Source organism: Triturus cristatus, chromosome 2_1 (assembly GCF_964204655.1).
Source record: "Triturus cristatus chromosome 2_1, aTriCri1.1, whole genome shotgun sequence".
Taxonomy (NCBI): Eukaryota; Metazoa; Chordata; class Amphibia; order Caudata; family Salamandridae; genus Triturus; species Triturus cristatus.
In genome coordinates this window covers 261,404,539-261,422,174 of record NC_140581.1, presented here as the reverse complement: position 1 = coordinate 261,422,174, position 17,636 = coordinate 261,404,539, and positions in this window count along the sequence as shown.

Sequence of the window (17,636 nt, the reverse complement as noted above, 5' to 3'; positions counted from 1 at the left end):
TTGATTGGTCAGTGGGATGGACTTTATCTGCAGTGAGGATGTGAGCACATGATCGAGGTTTGAATTTTGACATACATAAGGAACGGAGTACACACTATCACATATTGGACCAGCTGATTTCTGATAGTTATGGTTATTTCTACATGACATATAAATGCCATATTTTTTTTCACCAGAGCTCTATAGTGGGACAGCAGGGACTTTCCACTTCTTTTGACAATTGATAATTAGATCACGAACAGCAAATGGAAGATCAAATTACTGACTGGGGAATTCAGCAGATCTAAGCCTTTTTTTTTTAAATTGTTTTTATTGAATTTTGAGTCAAAAACATGAACGAAAATACAAAATAAGTAGAGCAGATCACATAATCTAAGATCATTTTGAAACCAAATTACAAACATGAGGTATGGTGGCGAGCAGGGGGAAGGGGAAGATACACAAGATCCACGTACCCTCCTGAGGCGGAAGCCGGGAGCGCAACTTGTATTTTAAAAATTGTGTGTCACTGAATCTGTTGTACTTTTTAACCACTCACCTCACTTCCTGGCACCTTTCAGGACGCTACAGCTTTCACCGCGCAGCGGATTTAGCTCTGCTGCGGACTCAAGCACAACAAATAATTTGTGCCGCCATTGCCGACGAGCTGCGAGGCCACGCCCACTTTGAGGCCACGCCCCCCACCCAGTCTGTATAAAGACGCTGACTACGAGCGTCCCCATCCAGATCCACGTACCCTCCTGAGGCGGAAGCCGGGAGCGCAACTTGTATTTTAAAAATTGTGTGTCACTGAATCTGTTGTACTTTTTAACCACTCACCTCACTTCCTGGCACCTTTCAGGACGCTACAGCTTTCACCGCGCAGCGGATTTAGCGCTGCTGCGGACTCAACAAATAATTCGTGCCGCCATTGCCGATGAGCCGCGAGGCCACGCCCACTTTGGGGCCACGCCCCCCGCCCTCTTCTCCCCCTTGATAATATGTGCATTCACCGTCCGCGCAGCGGACGGGCGCAGCGGGCGCGCCGTTTGCGCGCCATAGGCGCCCCAAAGGCAAGCCCGTCTACGCCCGTCATCGCCAAGACATCGCCTCTCGCCAGTCCCCCTGATCGAACTCCGCGGGAACCCCGTCACTATGACAGAGAACTCCTCATCGCCCTGAACCCTGGTCGGAGCTGTATGGACACATCAGGCATTCTTGGTCACACATGCCTTCAACGTAAGTCTTGCCACTTTACTACACCCAGCCCTCGCCTTTCTCAACAGAAGCGAGGCTCGTCTAAGCTTACGCCCCTCACTATTTTCCAACTTAACGTCAGGTCTCTCACTAAGCATCACCTTGAGGTTAACACCCTCATACTTGATGAGAACCCTGACATCCTCTTCCTATGTGAAACCTGGTTACGCGACGACATGTCTTCCATACCCAACCTCACGCTACCTGACAACTATCTAATGATGACTCTAAATAGAGACGCGAGAGGTGGAGGCATCGCAGTCATTTATAAAAAACAATTCTCTTGTTCTTTCACCAAGGAAGATATTCTGGGTTGCGAAAGTGCCAGTTTCAAAATAACAACCTGCCCTCACTTTGCCCTGTCAGGCCTTTACATCTATCGGCCACCTGGCCCTGCTTCCAAATTTATCGAAGCTCTCCTTGAGGTAGCAAACTCTTTAGTGACTAAGTCTGCCAACTTCACCATATTAGGCGACCTCAATCTCCATTTTGATCTGTCTAATGACCCTACTATCAAAAACCTTCTGGCCGACTTTGCTGCCTTACAGCTCAATTCTCTAATCCAAGCCCCCACGCACTCGGCCGGGCATATCCTAGATCCGGTTTTTACCAACATCCAGGAGGTTAAGACAGAGGTGCCCAAACCGATGGGATGGACAGATCACTGCCTTATTAAATTGACCATGCTAGTCAATGAAGCATCTTACAAAACCGAACCAACCCGCCGTCTAAAGAGACCATGGCATAAACTCTCCACCAATGACCTATACGTTACCCTCGGAGAATTCCACCATGAAGCTAACCAGGACATCAATATGACCTATGACGCTTTCCATAAATGGATTACCAGAGGACTAGATGCTCTCATCCCAGCCAAATGGTCTAAAGGGCGCAGCTCACCCTCCAACCCATGGTACGACACCCTTAAATCCATGCGTAAAGACTGCAAAAAGGCCGAGCGTCTCTGGAGAAGGGAATATAAGAATGGGGACAAAATCAACTATCTATCTAAACAAAAACTTTACCACAAAGCCATCTGCGCCGCTCGCGCCGCCTTCTATGCAGAAGAAATCAACTCGAGCTCTAACCCTGCCAAAACTGTCTTCAAATTGGTACAAGAACTGCAGTGTAGCAGATCTCCTTCTTCCTGCATATCCTCTGCACAGCAATGTGAAGACCTCGCTACGTTCTTTGTAGAGAAAGTTCAAAGAATATACAGAACCTTCCCTCAGCATTCCTCCAACCCGACCAACCCTACCAAACCCACTATCAATGGCACCATCATGTCACACATCCCAGAAATTGCTTATGATGACCTCACCAAACTATGCAGGAAGGTTAAATCAGGCTCCCCTGCAGACCCCATGAGGCCTATCCAATTTATGGAATCACTCGATTTTTTTCTGCCTTCTCTGGCCTCCATACTGAATCTCTCTTTTTCATCAGCCAGTGTTCCGACAACCTGGAAACAAGCATGGGTTGCTCCTATTATCAAGAAACCCACCCTAGATCCATCCAAACCGGAAAATTTCCGACCCATTTCATTGCTCCCATGGTTGTCCAAACTTGCAGAGGCCCATGCAAACAACGTCCTGTCCCAACATATGGACCAAAACAACATCCTAGACCCATCCCAAAACGGGTTTAGACCGGGCCACAGCACGGAGTCTGCTCTACTGGCTACGACTGAATATCTCCGGTCGATTCTCGATGCCGGTCAGAGTGCTGCGCTGATTCTTCTTGACCTCAGCGCAGCCTTTGACACGGTATCCCACAACATCCTCCTCAATCGCCTGGAGACAATAGGGGTCTCCGGTCTTGCCCTGAAATGGTTCTATTCCTTCTTGAAGGACAGATCCTTCCGGGTGTCAGCCCCCCCTTTTTTATCTAAGCCCCATCCCATTAGACAGGGAGTTCCGCAGGGCTCTGCACTAAGTCCATCCCTTTTTAATCTTTACGTGCAGCCACTTGCAGGAGTGGCTAAAAAGTGGGACCTTACGCTGGTGTCGTATGCTGACGACACACAGCTGGCCATCACTCTCACGGAAGGCCCTTCCACCCCGGCCTTAAAATTCAGGGATGGCCTTGCTGCAGTAGCCCAATGGATGACGGACAACTGCCTGCAGCTTAATGCGGGTAAGACGGAGGTGCTGGTCCTCGGTAAAAACATCAGCCACTGGAACGAGCACTGGTGGCCCTCGTCACTAGGTGCCATTCCACCTCCCAAATCTCTGGTAAAAAATCTAGGAGTCTGGATGGACTCCTCTCTTACTTACCAGACCCACACCAAAAGAGTGGCTGCCACTTGTGTTGGCTTGCTGAGAAGTCTCAGCCCCATACTTGGCTTTTTTGACGCTAAGACCCATCAACTTATTATCCAAGCCACTATCCTATCCCGCTTGGACTACGCCAATGTTCTTCTCCTTGGCGCCAACAAAGGAGAGATAGCACGACTGCAACGCGTACAGAACTCTGCAGCAAGAGCCTTAGTTGGCCTTCCCCGCAGATGTTCGGCCAGAGCCACTATCCGTAAACTGCACTGGCTACCCATCGACTCCAGAATCCAGTTCAAAACCCTCATAATGACCTTCAAAATCCTTAAACTCGGAAGCCCTAAACTGTTACGACCCCTTCTTACTCCTTATGTCCCTCAGCGCGATTTGCGCTCCTCAAACCAGCACCTACTGAGTATACCCCGCACAAGGCTGTGCCGCATGGGTGGCCGCTCCTTCAGGGTTCTGGGAGCCAAGCTTTGGAACGCCCTGCCGTTAAACATCCGTTCCATGGAAAGCCCGTCCACCTTCCGAAAGGCCATCAAGACTCACCTATTCCCCTCTCTTTAGGCCACTTTTACCCCTACTCCTTTCACTCTCAGGTTGGTTCTGTGGCTCTTTAGCGCCGGGACGCCTCTTCGCTGGGGCAGCTGTTTGCGCTCTACCAAAACTATAACATAACATAACATAACATAACAAGATAGTTCCACTGCAAGGTAGTACAATTACTCGCAGGACATTAAAAAGAAATGAACATTATCCACATATGTGCAGAAGCCACATGACAAGTACAAATTACCAGTAAGATTACAATGTGGCATTTAACATAAAATGGCGACAACCGTAAATACATTAACAGTCCTGACCCTCATCAGAGTTCTGCTGTGCTAGTTTGTATTGTGCAAACAGACCCCAAAAACCTTTTGGGCGGTTACAAGGCGGAAGCATTTTGTTATAAACATCTGATTGGCTATTACAATAAATCATATCCTTTTCCCATTCTGCCATAGTAGGTACTGGGCCACGCATCTACCTCATTGCAAGTCTACGCTTGGCTAAAAGGAGACCCATTGCCATCAGCTTGCGGACGTTCTTCTGGATGTGCTTGGTGTAACCCAATAGCGCCAATAAGGGGTCCGGAGTAAGGGAAAGCCCAACTATTTCATTTAACAACTGAAAAAAATTCACCCAATAGACTTCCACCTGGGGGCATTGCCAGGCTATGTGAAAGAACCCAGCCCTGGGCATATCACAGCGCTCGCAACTATCGGAATCGCGTAAACCATACCTATATAAGCATAGTGGGGAATAATAGACTCTATTTAAGAATTTTAAATGTGCCAATCTGTGACGACCGTTGATGGAGATCTTGCGGGTAACTTTGCAGCAGTAATACCATATATCATTCGTAATTGGAACACCCATGTCCGTCTGCCAAGCCAGTCTAACCTTTATAAGCTGGGAAGTCTTAGTGGTTAAAGCTGAGGCAGAAAGACGAGAGATCAGCTTAGCAGGTGTTTGAGAGCTCAAAAGTATAGACGGGGGGATATCCATTGGCTCCAAGAGTTTGCCACCAAGGACTGAACGCATAGCATGATGGGTTCTAAAAAAATTGAATTTCATCAACGCCGAGTGTGAACACGCATCGCCAGCAACCTCTTGCCAAGTGCCCACCTGCCCGTGTTTAAACAGGTCTCCCATTGTGTTTATTTGTAAACTTTGTAGGGAGCTAAGAGTCCCTTTCTCAGAGCTAAGAGCAAACTATTGGCACCACTCCACCTGCAGTCGGGGCGAATATCACTGAGCTACATTGTACAATTTGAGAAGTGCGTTCCACGCATGGACAGTGGAATTAACTGAATCAAGTATCCCACACCGTCTGGAGGGCGCCTGAGTTAGGAAACGAGGTAATGAGTGTGGGGCAGCAGCAACCTTTTCTATCTGGAGGTGAGGCAGATCATGTGGGCCATGCACCCAACTGTGGGCATGGGAAGCCTATGCGACCCTGTAATAAAGTTCTAGATTCAGTGCACCCAAACTTCCCACAGTATATGGCAACATGAGAGTGTCCAGAGCAACCCTAGAAGGCTTACCCGCCCACGCCAGCTTGGTCAACAGAGAACAAAGTTCACAAAATAAGTGCTGGGGCACTACTATGGGAATGTTGACGATTAGAAAGAGCAGGCGAGGGAGCACTACCATCTTCATTTAAGAGACCCTCCCAGCTAAGGAAAGTGGAAGCCAAATCCAATCTAAGCCTTTATCATACACATCTGCAAGTAGAACTCTGAGCAGGCATGTGTCAATTTTATATTAGTGATTTCCTTAATCATGGACATCATCCATATCATCTCTGACACACCCACTCACATCCCTAAAGAATCTTTTAAACACCCACTGGCACTCCCGCACAACCGTTCACAAACCCATTTCTAGAGCCATGCCAGTACTTAGACAGTCAATCACTAATTCATGGCTCTACACACATATCCACTTGTTCACCCATACTGCCAGTTATACACCCGCTCAGTCACCAATAAAGCCATTGACATATCCACTCATATACCCATACAGGCACTCACACACTGAGTGAGTCACCCATAGAACTACTCACACACACAGTCAAACATATAGGTACGTACTTACCCAAACAGTTACATACATATCCACTTACTTCCTCATACAAATAGTAACAAATACTCATTCAGCTATACAGTCACTGACAGAAGCATGAACTCAACCATATAGCCACTCTCACATTCACTCACTCACGCATACAGTCACTCATATACCCAGTCGCTCACCTATACTGCCTTTCACATACATAGTTTACTGACCCATACTGACACAACCACTTAGTCACCGACACAGCTATACAGACACTCACCCATACAACTTCTAACACACGCGCTCACTACTCCATACAGGCACTGACTCATTCATACAATTCGTCACACACCTCCTCACCCACACACACACCGAGATAACCATAGAGATAGTCAACCAATCAACTATATAACCATTCACCTACCCACTAACACACTCATACACCCACTTAGACATCAACTGACAGACAGATACAGTCACACAACCACTCACTCATCCATACATTCATTTGAGACACCTAATCACTCACTTATACAGTCAGTAACACACCAACTCAGTCATCCAAACAGTCACTCATGCACCCACTGATTCACCAATACACCTAGGTATACATATTTAACACTCATAAACCTTTTTTAAAAACTCACAGTCATTGGATGATGTCATCCCAGTGATGTCATTTGAGATGTCATCAGTGATGCTATCAGTAATGTCACTAAACAATTCATGAGTGATGCAACATTTGAGGTTATTAAGCAGTGCATTGCGGGGGCGCAAGTTATAGTTAACTCAGCTAACTATAACGGCTGAATTTCTCCGGTGAAATGTCAGCCTAACTATACCGTTCCTGTAACAATAGTTTTTTCTGTGAACATATATATAAATATAGTTACATGTTATGCAGAAGGCATTGTATCAACAAAAAAACCAGAAACATAACCAGCCTAGCATACACCTGCCCATGCCACGGAGGAGTGGCAAGAACTGCAAAAACAGCATTAAAATTCATTCTCATAGGAAATTGAGGGCAAGTTTAAATGGGGACCAGGTTTCATGGTCCCATAGGCTGAGGACCAGCTGTGCTCATGACTTTTTGTTTTTAAACAAACTTGAATGGTTTTGTGATTTATACATTACTTACATACATACATATGCGTCACCAATACACTTATGAGTAGCATTGCACTTATAAGGTTACAATGTCCTTCTGATGCTAGGGTAATACATATATATAAACACTATAATCCCAGGATATATATTTAAGTAGATAAATGCATGGTTAGCACATCATGTAGTATTCGTGGATTATGATATTATAGAAAATGTCTCCCCCCTCCCTCCCCCCGCTTGGCTCACCACTTGCTATTTATGAGACTGTAGTTAGTTTAATATCCAGCGGGAGTCTGTACCTGGTCTGCTGGCTCCAGAGCCTATGTGTCTATAAACAGGGATGGATTCGGGCTTGTACTGTACTATATGATTCCCATAATGATAAGGGGATGTGGGTGACATATATAGTGTTATTGTGTTGGAAGGTCAGTAGTTTTGAAGGCTTCCAACACCATGTCCCATTCCATTAAAATTGGTGTTTTTCTCAGGCCTCTATACTCCCCCTACATATTCCTGCACTCTCCGCCCTGCCCCAACGGCTAACCTCCGCATGTCAACTTAATATGTTAGGTGGGTAGGCTGATTTCCATTTCATGGTTATGGATTGCTTTGCAATAAATAAGGCCAAGTCTGCAAATCTCGCCTGTACCTTCTGATTCTTAGGGCAATGATGCACACCCTCATACAGCTTTCTGCCGTGTTCCAGTATGCATTTCCAGTCACTGCTCCAAGAGTGTCCGTAACCTGTGCCCAAAAGGTGGATAGGAGTGGACATGCCACAGCATGTGCATTAGAGCGTCGTCTGGGGATTGGCATCTTGGACATTTATTCTGTGCTTCTGGGTACATTTTGTTTAGTCATTGTGGCTTGAGGTAAGCCCTATTTATTATCATGTACTGTATAAATAAAACATTTGCATTGCGTGATACTATTTGGGCATATTCCAATAGAGAATCTCATTCCCATCCAGCAATTCCCTTCTCAAGTCTCTGTCCCATTTCTTCCTTAATCATGTAAGAGACGTTGCGGCATGTGTGCGCATGCCGCAATAAAGCCATCGGATCAAGTGGCGACCATTGTCCATTGGATATAGGGATTGAACAAATTCATGTGTAGGGGGTTCAGTGTTAGTAGGGGATCAGGGTTTTCTGATGAACTTAGTAATATTTGCATGCAGAAGGAACAGGGATCCCGGAACTCCTTGTTCATGAGTAAATTCCTCATGATTTAGCAGCCCTTTGTCAGCAAACAATGCCCGCCATCCTAATAGGCCCCTAAGGGTCTTATTATGACTTTGGCAGTGTGGCATCAGGCCACCACACCAGTGCCCCACTGCCACACCGCCAAAAGCCATATTAAGACCGCCTGCCAGATTCCAACTGGAATCCAGATTGAGCAGTCCTGTGGCAGCTGACCAGCGGCAGTGCTAAGGCTCATATGTGAGCCTCAGTAAAGCATGGCAATGGGAATGCCAGTGCACGTCCATGCCCTGCAGGACCTGGGGATGCATTCATACAGGGGGTACACTATTTTTTCGCATGCATACATCCCCTGGTGCAGAGGCAGCAGGGAGCCCTACTTTTCCTCATTGCCATACTTTCATGTCAGGCTCATGGGTATGAAAACTGTGGCGGTGAGGAGACTCCGAATATGTTTGGTGGTGCTGCAGAAGCAGTACCATGGAGGACCGACTGCCCTACTTGTAATAGGGTTGTTAGACGACTGGTGCGGTGGTACCCTCACCGCGAGTTTGGTAGTCCATCAGACCCTAAAAGACTAAAGCTGATCGGCAACTGTAGACCCCCTCATTCACAAACATGATTTCAAATCTTCTATACAGACAGAGGTCATAGCACACCTCAAGTATTGATCAGATTGCCTAAGTTCAGTCTAACTCCTCTCAAGACTATTGCTCACTTGCAGTCAGTTGGAATACTCATGCCAGATAATTTGACAGAACTACTCCCCTTCCCCATAATGACTAACATTGAAAACTTACCGCACTTATAAGTAGCATGCTATTTTACCAGAATATCTAATGAAAAATATTGTGGGTCTCAAATGTCATAGCTAAAATTTTGTAATGTCGAAAATATTGCATTACTTAGTACTGGAGGAAAGAATATCGTCTTTAAGTGTATTTGAAGTGTTTTTTTAAATATGCTAGTATATAATATTTTATTTAATATAGTTGTATAAAATATTGTTTTTAATTAGTTGAATACATTCTAGTTATTTTAGTATTGTAAGATATTAGTATTATACCAATTGTTTTAGTATAGTTTGTAGGTCTTATATGAAATACATTTTTTAATTCAATTACATATTGTTAATTTAGCAGCAGTTTGTTGGGTTTGTAGTGCATTAGGGTGGGAAGTTTAAAAAATGTAAATTATAGTTTTTAATTCATGTTTTTTTCTGCAATTTAATTGTTTAATTGTTCATAAGTAGATTCATTATATGAGTTACTATCATTATAACTATTTGTTTATTTGTAATTTATTATTGGTTCATCAGTTTATTTAATAATTAAACTGTGTTAATTAATTTTATACGTATTCATTGTTTTTATTTGAATTGTGTTTTTGTTTTTATATTTTTCTTACCCGTTTGTTCAGGTAGCACAGAGCAAAATGTGTTTGAATTTAAAATATTTTTACAATTATGTTTTACTTTTTATTTTTTAATTTTAGTATTACAATTGTATTTTTTTATTTAATTTTAATTGCTATATATTTCATGAATAAATGTATTATTTTAAATATGTTTCAGCGTTTGTTTGGCCTATATTTAAATATTTCATTTAAAACGTTTACGATTAGGAATAATAAATCTGAACTCTCCAAAGTCCAACACTTTCCCGACTGTTGCTTAAATTGAAGTGGGAATTGTAAACAATATGTTATGTTATGTTATGTTTAGATTTTTATATAGCGTGACATCTACTGAGTCGGGGATTCCCAGCGCTTTTAGCAAGAGGTAGGGTTTCACCAGGATGAGCTGGGTCCGAACACACAAGACTTTAGTTGTCTGTGGAAGGTGGTAAGCAAAGTACAGAATCCTATGTGCTCCGTTAAAGCGTTCCATGGCTTGGGGCTGAGGTACGCAAAGGAACAACCTCCCATGCAAATCTATTTGATCCTAGGAAAAATGCATAGGGAGAGATTGATGGAGCGTAGACAGCAAGCAGACTGATGAGGTTTTATCAGGCCAATAATATGGTGGGGGCCTCCCCTGCCCTTTCTTTGTAGATGTAGCACAAGGTCTTCAATGGGATGTGCTTCTCCACCTTCAGCCAGTGTAGCTCATGGATGAGATATGTAGCCAATGCATGTTTTGGCAGTCTGAAAATCAGACTGGCAGCTGCGTTCTGCTCCATCTACATATGTCTCATGGAGGCTTTATCAACGCCCAAGTAAACGATATTGCCATATTCCAATCTTCACAAAATAAGTGCATGGATGGCAGTTCTTTGGACAGAAATTGGGAGTATCTAGCTGAATTTACATAGCCATTTTAGATTCATGAAACAGGTCACAGCTACCTTTGCCACCCGAGGATTCATGGAAAGCTTAGTGTCCACTAAAAAGCCAGCGATTCTTGACTTTAGGGGCCGGAACAGGGATATCGCCCAGAGCGCCTGAAAAGTCCTGTGGTCCCCAAAGGGATGGTTCTTTCCAAGCACCAGCACCTCATTCTTATATCCGTTAGGTTGCAGCGAGTTGTTGTTCATCCATGAGCAAGGATGGAGTTCAAGGACACAGAATGGTGATCCTGAGCAGATGATAGAGAGGAGATGATTTGCTAATCAGCCACATACGAGAATAAAGTAAGACCGCAGTGTTCAACTAGGTCGGCCAGGGGCGAACATAGATCTTAAATAGGTCTGGGCTTGGGGCTGATCCTTGAGAGACCCCAGACGGTAATGCATGACATGTGTCATTCCCTGAAGCCCTAGTTGTGCCAGTCTCAATAGGAGCGTATCATGGGGCACAGTATAGAAGGCAGCTCCAAGATTAAGTAATATCAGCACTGTTCTCTCATCCAGGAGCCTCCTGAGGTGTTCTATGACCCCCAAGGAGGGCAGATTCTGTACTGTGTCTTGCTCTGAACCCTGACTGGGAGTCATGTAGAAAGCCTTGGGACTCCACAAAAATATAATTTTGGACAGGAGTCAGAGCAGAGAAAAGGGTCTCTAATTGCAACAATTGGAAGGATCCAAATTGGGTTTCTTAGCATGCGGTAGGGCCATGGTCTGTTTCCAAGGCTGAGGAATTATTCCCTCCTGTAAAGAACAATTGAGGAGTCTTACTAGGGGTAACATGATGTCAGGATCCAAGAGGCAGAGCTTAGCCGGGGGAAGAAGATCTTTAGGAGAGCCATATCCTATGGTTTGTGCAAGGGACAAAAATAGAGGCAAATCCAGAGCATTCCAGAGGTTCAATTTCTGGTGAGCAGGTGGGGCTGTCTGCAAAAGTCAGGTCATCAAAAACAGAGTGTGAAAGGTGGATGTTGAAAAGAGAGCACTCCCCTCCAGCCCCAGACAGAGATCGTTGAATATCCTGCACTTTGTTAACAAAAAATTGCCAATTCCCTCACATTGAGATTTGGACAATATAGGTTTGGGAACAATCCTGCAAGGTCAGAAAGCTCCTTGATTATTCTGAATAGCATTTTAGGGCAATTTCGGCCAGAGGTGATCTAATCAGAGCAAAACGTGGCTTCAGGAGTTCTATGAAGGACATGATAATATTTCAAAGCCATATAATATTTGATCTTGGAGATGTCATCTTACCCCTCTAAAGTATAACATTTTCTCTACTGTTGCTTAGACTGGAGTGTCAAAAGTAGATCTGATCCTCTTAATCTTGACTTACTTTAACTTGCATCAGAGTGTAAATAGTAAACGTAACCCCTCAAAGTCCAACACTTTCCCTATTGGTGCTTTGGCACCACTCGCCCACGACGCATGACACCACGACCTCAACATCATCTTCTATGCCGACGACACCCAGCTGCTCCTCTCCCTCACCAAAGACCCCCGCACCGCCAAAACCAACCTCCACGAAGGAATGAAGGAATGAAGGCCGTCGCCGACTGGATGAGAAACAGCCGACTGAAGCTGAACTCGGACAAGACGGAGGTCCTCATCCTCGGATCCACCCCCTCAGCCTGGGACGACTCCTGGTGGCCGACTGCACTAGGAGCACCCCCACACCCACCGACCACACACACAACCTAGGGGTAATCCTCGACTCCACCCTCTCCATGAAGAAGTAGGTCAACGCCGTCTCCTCCTTCTGCTTCAACACCCTCCGCATGCTCCGCAGGATCTTCAAGTGGATCCCAACCGAAACAAGAAGGACGGTCACCCAGGCCCTTTTCAGCAGTAGACTGGACTATGGAAACACACTCTACGCAGGAGCCCCAGCCAAACTCCTGAAACGACTCCAACGCATCCAGAACGCATCCAAATGCCTGATCCTCGACGCCCCTCGCCACAACCACATCACTCCCCATCTGAGAGACCTGCACTGGCTCCCCATCAACAAGAGGATAACCTTCAAACTCCTCACCCACACACACAAGGCTCTCCACAACACCGGACCAGCGTACCTCAACAGCTGACTCAGCCTGTACACCCCCACCCTCCAGCTCCGCTCCACAGACCACACCCTAGCCACCATCCCCCGCATCTGAAGAGCAACCACCGGCGGCAGATCATTCTCCCACCTCACCGCCAAGACATGGAACACCCTCCCCATCCGCATACGGCAGACTGAAGACCTTCTAACCTTCAGAAACTCTTCAAGACCTGGCTCTTCGACCAGTAGCAGCTTCCCCCCCTAGCGTCTTGAGACCCTCAAGGGTATGTAGTGCGCTTTATAAATGACATTATTGATTGATTGATTTATTTGATTGGAGTGGGAATAGTAATTCAGACCTCTCCAAACTCCAAAGCTACCCCTGCTTTCAATTATATGCGAGTGGGAGTAGTAAATCTGAGCCTGTCACAGTCCAATACTTTCCCTACTGCCCTAAAGATTGGAGTGGGAATAGTAAATCTGATTCCTTTCAAGTGTAGTTCTTTCGATACTATTGCTTAGTTAGCATTGTTACTATTTATTTCATTTTTTATTTTTTTTCCAGACTTTTTAAATTAATATTACAATTAGATACATTGTATTTTTATATTTTTAAAAAAATTGAAATATACTTCTTGCTTGTATATAATTTGCTATATGTTGTTGATAATTTTTTTTTCTTATCTTGTTTCATTATTTAAATAATGTTTAAATAGTATATACATTTATTTGTTTATTTAATTTTATATTTGTAATATTATTTTTTATTTATCTTTAATTATATTACTAGTTTGAAATTTAGGGCCTGATAAAGACTTTGCCTGCCCTTCTGCAGCACTGCCACCGCCCCGCCCACAGGATGACTGCCAAGCCAATGGTGTACCCGCCCGCCAGATTCTGACTTAAATCCAGGATGTGCAGCGGAGCGGTCTTTTTGTACTGCGGATAGGTGACGGCAGCGGCTGCTTTAGGCTCATAGATGAGCCTTAACAACAGACCGCCGCTGTGATAGCGCCTGTAGAATATTCCTGCACAATGTTGCATGCACCATGCCGTGTATGCCACACTGTGCAGAAACAGAGTCCCCCCGCATGCACCCCCAGGCCCAGAGGTATCAGGGGGCCCTGATAGGGTCCCCTTAGTTGCATCTCCATCACCCTGTTCATGGCAGGCTCACCGCCATGAAAAGGGCGCTGGAATAGCAACCGGGATATGCTCAGCGGTGCCTCGGCACGACCAACAACATATTCCTGCCCCTACTCTGCTACACCACTACTGCGGGATCCTGGATCCCAGTAGAGGCAGCAGTCCTGTGGCAGTCTGACCACTACACTCAATATACTGCTGGCGAATCAGCAATGGTGGCAGTGTTCGGACCGCTGTGAGGACCACCGTACTTATAATTAGGCCCTAAATATCTCAAATCAAATAGATGTAGTGCTACTTATATTGAAAATTCAGTTTCCTTACCTGTTTTTTTGTCAATATTCTGGTCCACGACATTGTTGTTTGTATATTGTTGTAGTATATGATATTTTGCTTCCCAATATTTTTTTCGCAATATTCATGTAACGCAATATTTGTTTCCGATATTTTGTCATACAACCAACAACATAGCTCACATATAAAGAAATGCTCCAAACAGAGGAATATGGAAGATGGAAGATGCGGGGGAGGCAGAGTTTAGTGATCTTGTTTGGGATTTAAAAGGAGATCACACATGAATGCGCTCCTTTGATATGGGGACAGTCTTTCATCCTGAGCACAGACATATAAGGATCAGATGGAGAGAGTGGGGCTGATTACGATGGTGGCCGGACTGACCATCCGACCGCCATGGGCGCGTTCTGATTCTGACCGCTGAGGCTGCAACGTTACCCCAGCTGTATTACGATGCATTCAGGTGGAACCACTGACCGCGACGGTCAGAAGATTCTCAGTATGGACCGTGGTGGTCGGAAAGCTTGCCGATAGGGATTCTGACGTACCAGGTCTGTGGCACCACCGCTGAGCAGGTTATGCTGAAACCATTGTAATGATGGCCCCTAGTCGGCGGTTTCACCATAGCAATAGTCCGCCACGCTACTGCGAAACACCACAACATGCTGAAAAAAACTACCCAGCTGATGGCTATTGATAAAGGGGACACACCTACAATTCAGAGTATAAGACACACCCCATCCCAGGCCATGATTCTTTGCTGCTACACTGCAGCACAGCGAGAGACACCTCGTTTTTTTGAGAAAAGGCAGCCCTGAACACACAATCTCATCACACACACTCCACACATGTTTATTGCACCATTGTCTTTGTCATTCCTTGCCTTGAATTCCATTTTGTGTTATCTTCACTGGCACTCACTGATTTCGTTTAACAAGTCACCTGCTAAAAATCCACAGTTTTCTGACATTGAGTTGTCAGTGATGATGGATGAAACAATTAGAGTAGAGCCAAGTTTGTTTGGAGCCCAAGTCCACCAAACTTCACTCACTAGGAAGAGTGAAATGTGCAGCAGGGGAGTCAACACAGTCAATGCTGTAGGTACCACCCTGCACACAAAGGACATCAGGAAGCGGTGGCACGACCTGGAGACGAGGGTGAAGAACCTCGCCTCCAGGCACCACCTGGTGACATAGAAGACTGACGTTGGGCCTCCCGGCCCACCATTAGAACTCACACCGTGGGAGGAGAAGGAGCATGCCATCCTGCATTCTGAGGGCTGGACAGGAATATCTTGGGGAATGGAGATCGGTTAGTAACACCACACCAAGTTTCACAATATATCAACGTACTGTTTCCACACATCTCAGCTCTTGCTATTGTCTATCTGATCCACTTTCTCCATTACATCTCACAAATGGGAATGTTCTCTGCGTTTCCATCTCATCATCATCCCTGGACCCATTATATGTGCAAAGGTCTAACCGTATGGCTCACCACATTAGCATTTTTCTAACCGGTGTGTAACACAAAGCAGTTTTGCCAGTGTTTGCAAGTCAAAACTGAAATGACTACACCTACCATGAGGCCCTGTTTAAAAGCACTTAACAAGATGTACTAGTACCATTTGTCCTTACTCACTTGTCAGCTATATTACTACCAAGGTTCACCTCACAGGTAGGTAGCCATTGCTCGAGTGTGGGTTAGGAGAGATGGAAATGACTACAACTACAATGAGGCCCTGTTACTACAACACTTAACAAGCTGTACTAGAACCATTTGTCTATAGACACTTGTCAGCCATGTGACTGCTAAGGTTCACCTTACAGGTGGGTAGCCATTGATCAAGTGTGGGGTAGAAGAGAATGAAATGACTATGGCTACCATGAGTCCCTACTGCTGCAACACTTAACAAGATGTACTATTAAAGTTTGTTCATACTCACTTGTCAGCCATGTGGCTACTGAAGTTCACCTCACAGGTATGTAGCCATTGGTCAAGTGTGGGGTAGGATAGAGGGAATGACTATGACTACCATGAGGCCATGTTGCTGCAACACTTAACAAGATGTACTAGTGCCCTTTGTACACACTCACGTTTAAGCAATGTGACTTCTGAGGTTCACCTCACAGGTAGGTAGCGATTGGTCAAGTGTGGGGTAGAAGAGAATTAAATGACTACTTCTACAATGAGGCCCTGTTGCTGCAACAATTTACAAGATGTACTAGTGCCATTTGTCCATAACCACTTGTCAGCCATGTCAACAGGGATCCACATGCCATTTGGACTAAGCACTACTCTCTGCTCAGGCACACGTCTGCCCACCTAGCCTGAATTTTACCTGGATCTCCATAAATGAAAAGAAAGAGATCATATCAAGTGTGTGACTGAAATATCAGTAATGTGTAAGGTGACCCGGCTGATATGAAGTGGCTGTAGACCCACACTGCACAGCACACATGATTACCAGAACTAAATCCACTACCAAATAGTGTGTATGCCTGTATTGTACCCACCTAGGACTTGGAATTTACTAATGCACATGTAACTTCTACTCTGCCTTGGCTTCAAGCTATTGAGAGATGCTGTGTCCATGTCTCACAGAGGAACCCACAGCCGTCAAGAGCAACTTCCACAACGGAATGACGGCAGTTGTCACCAGGACAGCTGCCTCAAGCTTAACTCTGACAAGACTGAAGTCCTTATCCTGGGCACCTCCCTCTCTGTGGCCTGCAGTGCTCGGAATTCCCCCACACCCACGTACCACGCATGAAACCTCTGCATCATCCTGGACTCCTCGCTCTCAATGAACTGCCAAATCAACGCCGTTTTGTCCTCCTGTTTCCACATGTTCTGCTTGCTTCGAAAGGATCTTCAAGTGGATCCCCACTGAGTCAAAGAAAGCGGTCACCCATGCCCTCGTCAGCAGAAGACTCAACTATGGCAACGCACTCTACGCCTGCATCAGAAACTCCAAAAACTCCAAAAAGAACTGCAGAATGCCTTAGCCAGACTCATCCTGAGCATCCCACGCCACAACCACATCATCGGCCACCTGAGAGAACTTCACTGTGTACCTGCCAACAAAAGAATCACCTTCAAGCTTCTCAAGCATGCCTAAAAAGCCTGCATACCCCAACCACCACCTCTCCTTCTTCACTCCCACAAGACAACTCTGCTCCACCCAACTGGCCACCATCCCACGATCTGCAGGACCACAGCTGGAAGAAGATCCTTCTCCAACCTCACTACGAAGACCTCAAACTCCCTGCCTCTGCACCTCAGGCAATCACCATCACTGCTGCAATTCAGGTAGGACTTCAAGACCTGGCTCTTCGACTGAACCACAGACCCCCCCCCACTCAGCGCTGATTAATTGATCCCT